We start from the raw sequence: 5,538 nt of genomic DNA on the forward strand, positions 1-5,538 counted from the left end.
TTACATTCCAAAGAACACTCGGAACTTTTAGAGTTTCGGTAGATTCGAATATATTTTATATAAGCGGCGATATTTCCGCTAATAGAATCACAAATTAAACACTTTACGCTCATGATTTTTGATTTTTACCGACGAACTCTCTGTTACGTGCGAAACCGGCGACGTTCGATGACAGACTTTGTGGTTTGGGTCTGTGTCGGCTGCACAGCTCAGAGTCAATGATCGTGTAAATTTACATCATGTATTCCACAAAGTTGAGACGTGCGCTAGTGATATAAAGCTTTCAGAATGTAAATTTCAAATTTAGTCGCGCTTTTAGATGAAATTGATAGTATTGTCAGATTGAATCAAGTTAAACGTAAAATTAAGTCGTTTTCACATTTAGGTGTCGAAATTATGCATCGTAATGAAAATTAAGTCTCTTGTAATATTCTAATTTTTTAACCCTTCAGGACGCGCGCTGTACACTGTACAACACTACCAAAAAACCTCGCTCGTCGTATACAGTGCGAGCGTGATGCAGTTTCGGTTGCTTGATGGCGCACGTCCTGGAAGTAAGAGGAAGAGTGAATGCTATTATTTGTGACGAAAATACATAAAAATATTCTTGTAGATTTGAAGAACTTCCTATAGGACAGTTTGGAACACCTATAACATTCCAGAATAAAACACCTTTTGATATTGCAGGGCTGGTAGCAAGTCACTTTTTAGTGACTTAGTCACTTTTTTGGGTTGGTCACTAAAAAGTTTATTTTTTCAAGTTCAGGTCACTAAAGTCACTATTTTCACCTAAAAAGTCACTTTTTTCAACTTTTTTGGGAAATTGATAAAATACGGATTGAAAAATATTCAAAAATGTTAAACCGTCAAATGATCCCGGGCAGAGTTCAAGTACTGACGATCAAAATGTGATATTGGTTTGTTTGAGATAAGAGGTAAAAGTATTGAAAATAATAGCAAAAATTTATTCTTGAACCATCTAACCAATAGCAAAATATGATATTTGAAGATCAATCAAATAGCTTACTGCTATTGGTTAGATCTTACCAAGAGCTAAATATGCTATGATGATGATGTTCCAGGAGTAAAATTGAGATATTATTTTCAGTACTTTTACCTCTTATCTCAAACAAACAAATATCACTTTTTGTTCTCCATATCAAAATATGCTATTATTGAGCTTTTTCCCTCTGCTCGGAATGCCACATTAAAAAAGTCAAATTTTCCCTATACAAACCGTTCCATACAAAAAAAAATCGCTTCACAACTACTTTTATGTCTTTCTTTAGGATCCAATTGAAAGAAAATTGGCTACTACTTGCTCCTATCCTGCAATTTCAATCAAGTTGTCGGCGATGATTGAAATATTCCAACATAAAATTACCATATTAGCCATTAAATACATCTGAGGAAACATTTGGTCGTCATGACCGCTTTTCTCGGTAAATCAATCATTGCAGAATCTAAATCTGGTATTAGATTTCTTAATGAAGCGTGTTTTTACGAATTGGAATCTATTTTGTAAACTGGAACAGCCATCTTCATGCACAGATAAACGCCCAAAAGTAAGCAATGCCCTTGTAATTTCATAGTGTTGAAACTGTTGTGTTGAAATTGTTTATTCAAATGTTTACAACACCTCAAATAATGAGAGTGAACCATGTACGGCCTTGAATAATCTTTAAAGACCATTACAGCGCTTTGCGGACCTCTAAATTCCTTCGCGGACATTATTACATTACGGACATTACGGACCTTCACAGACCTGCACAAGCACAGGTTGTTTTGTGGACTGGACACAAAGGTTTATATTCCACGGAGATCTTGTAAGATCTGTACCATGTATACAGTTCAATATAATACTCCATTTATTAGTTAGAAGGGTCATTGGTCTGGCGCGTATAGAATAGTCATTCGTATAATACTAGTTTTGCTTGTAGATCCTGCACCTACATTTCATGGAATTTTGGGACGACCTAGATTATATGTAGAACTAAAAGTAGTAAAACTGTTATAGAAATCTTCAAAACATATGCCTTTAAAAACAACATCAATGGAATCCAATCACTGTACGTGTGTATCGAAACAACTTTTATATATGTTGGAAGACTGAGTTCCATAAAGTTTGGAGAGCTTTATAAACTAACGCAAACATATTTTGTATGGGGCCGCCCCATGGTGCGTCGGTGAGAGTGCAGGCCTAATAGTAAGTTGCTATTTAGTGGCTTGGTCATTATTTTAAGTCCCCAAATAAAATTAACAACTTTTCCCAGAATGCTTGTAATTACATATTAGGAAAATTTAACCAGAAACTATGAGGCAATTCAAATAAATTAGTAAATATGGGACATTTTGAAGAAATTAAGAGTTCTATTACATTTTCATAGGCTATTCAAAAAAAACCGTTGTTTTCTTCTTGTATTTCTTCTGATGTACGTAGAGGTATTACATCAAAATTACTTAATTACTTTCTATTATCCATTTTATTTTATTTTGAGAGAATTTTTGCAAAAATATTCAAGAAATCATATTTGAAAAATTATTATTCAAATTCATTCGCACATTTTTAAGCATTTGTCTATCTAAGTTTCCATCAAGGTGAAATTCATGACAGAAAACATCCAACAAGTTTTCCAAGAGTTTCATAATTTATTTATTTTCTCTTGACAGAATTTCCATGCCATGCTCATCTAGTTCTGCACAATATGTTCTATAAAATTGTAAATACATGCAGCTTTGTACAATTTTAGGAATGGAAGATGAAAGTTTTTCATTATGCGGTACTCCAGGGTTTCCTTAATCAAATTCGTTCTACAATGTTTCCTCACTAAGCATATTTTTGTGCCAAAAGTCACTATTTAGCCACTTTTTTGCTATCTGAAAGTCACTATTTGGTCACTATTTCAGAGATTTTGGTCACTAAAATAACTATTTTGACCATCAGTTCCTGCTACCAGCCCTGATATTGTTGACGAAGGTTAAATTAAAACATATAGAAGTAACCCACATCCAAGTTCAGTTTTTAGAACAACTTGTATGCCAATTATTTCGTTTTTCCAAATTTCATGGCGTTCAGGATGTTCTAGGTTGTCATTGACGCCCCAATTGGGTTTTTAAATTTAGATAAATGTATTGATTTTTTGGTTTTATACGAAAGAGCATCTTTTTCTGAACCACTATGATTTTTTTCAGATTTTTAGGACTTAATTTTAGTACCTAAAATCAATTTCGAAGAGATTTTTCAAAATCACCTTTTGACAGCTGGGCAACTGCTTGACAGCTCCGCCCAGTACAAAATGCGACGAGGGGTGATTCGACAAATCGCTCCCATACAAACTTCAAACTGATTTTTAAATACGTTCCCGGGCATCAAAATTCATGAAAATTTGGATTTCGGCTCAGTTTGGCATGCAGATTCCGAATATGAAATTATCTCAACACCACTAAAGAAGCCAATTACAAACATTACATTTTTTCCAAATAGAGGACTCAATTTGCGACAACATTACCGAAGACAGTTATCTGTTTTATCGAATGGGTGAATTTATACAGCCGTTTCTATGTTAGGGTCATTATGACCCCTCCGGCTCCAAAGTGTTAAGCTGATTATGGATATAACTGCAGAGTAAAAAGTCGTCTTTTGAAACGCGGTTTGCTAGAAATATCCTGTTTATCTAGTTAATTTGGCTCAATTGCGTATGTTAGCAAAATAGCAACAGTACTATTATTCAACATAGAAATCGATCTGGACTCAAAAAAAATCATGAAACTATACCTAAGACCTTTAAAAATCGCCTATCTCAATTAGAGCCCCTAAAGTTCAGAGGGCTGGCCCGATTGGCCCCAGTAGGGTTCGTCCTCCAGCTTCCCATGTGCCCTTTGTTCCGCACGTACATATTCGACTGCGCAACAGCTCGTTAAGGCTTGCCCAATATCCCGATCAGATAAGGGCTCATAAAGTTGTTCCGAATCGTCGTCGTCACCGGGCTCGTTTGCGGAGATTACCGCCTTTGGACCCTTAGATTACGATCCCTCTTTCTCTGGTTGTGCCATTCCGCGTCCCGATCCCGGCCGACGACAGACCTCTCCACACAGTCAGTGCAGTGTAGTGTGGTTATGTTTTACAAAATCTGACAAAATCTGACCTCCCCGGACCTTTTTCGCAGCACTCCTTCTTTTCGTTTATTGGCTGGTACCTACTGGCACTGGCACTGGCACTGGTCCAGGTTTCGGGTCGCCGCGTCGTCGTCGTCGACAGTCTCCTGCATGCTGTATATGACACTGTTTCCACGCTGTTGTCGCCTCCGATATATTTCGATGCGTTCCATTTCCCGTACAAGCCATTTGGAATCTCAAAACAAGCCTCGAACAGTGCCAACCAGCCAGAGGGGGAGGATCATTTTGTTTTTTTTTCCTTCAGGGCGCCTGGCGCTTCGATGCCTCGTTCGTTCTTATTCGAGGATAGATGGATGGCGTCTCGGGCGAAAGGATGCGGAGGAAAATTTATTGCGAGCTCGGTGGCGCCTAAATTATTGCATTTTAAACGCGTCGTCGCTTGTCTAATTTCCCAAAGTTGACTTTTTTTCATATTTTTAGCTTCGGTGAAGACATGCTCTAAATTGTGCGTGGGAAATTAGTGTTAAGGTTGATTCTGTTTTTGATCCCATTACACAATTTATGCACTTTGAAGATGATTCGTTTTTTGATTCAACTCGTTTTTTTCATTTCAAGATCGCGTAAAAATATCAATTATATATGACGGAGTCCTTTTGTTACTTTCGATCCATCATAATTTTACAGATTTTATTCGTACTGTGTGAGTTAAGCATTCTACAACTATTATGTTCTCCTGTTCGGGTAGTAAATACCTCCATCTCCCTGCATAACACACCTTGGAGTCGATTAACGATGATGCATTGGGGACTGATATTCAGAGAATTTTTAGTGGATTTACCGGACGGTGAAGATCTGATTCGTTGTCGGCCGGCCGTCGATGCAACCGGCTTGGTTAAGGGACAGACGACGGAAAATGATTTGGAATAGAGCTTTATAGGCAGAGTTGAGATTGGTGATTGTTTGGAAGTTCGCATACAATATTTTGTTGTCTTTCTTGTGTGTATAAGCATTTGTTTTTCTATCAGGGCAGATGCAGATTTAAAAAAAATCTCAATTTTATAGAACTAGCACAAAAGATATGTTGAGCAACCTGTCGCATTCCCATGACAACAAAGAACCCATGCAGAGATGCTCAGTGGCCTAAATCGATAACATCTTCGAAAATCGGAAAAAAAAAATCAAACTGATTGTCGCCACTCCGGTAGCAGTAGGTGCAGCAGGTGAGTGTCAAAATGCATTGTTCTCCGGATGGTACTCCACAGGGCTACCAACCGAGCCCATAAGATTGCTCTGTCGTTCGTAGGCTTAGATTGATTTATGGCACAGCATCCCTTAGGAGGCAAATGTTTATAACTGGTGCAGGCCTACGGAGGATTGTTTATGCGGGAAAGGCATATGTATGGAAGACCTGACGACATAGAT

The sequence above is a fragment of the Aedes albopictus genome, chromosome 2 (assembly GCF_035046485.1).
Source record: "Aedes albopictus strain Foshan chromosome 2, AalbF5, whole genome shotgun sequence".
Classification (NCBI taxonomy): domain Eukaryota; kingdom Metazoa; phylum Arthropoda; class Insecta; order Diptera; family Culicidae; genus Aedes; species Aedes albopictus.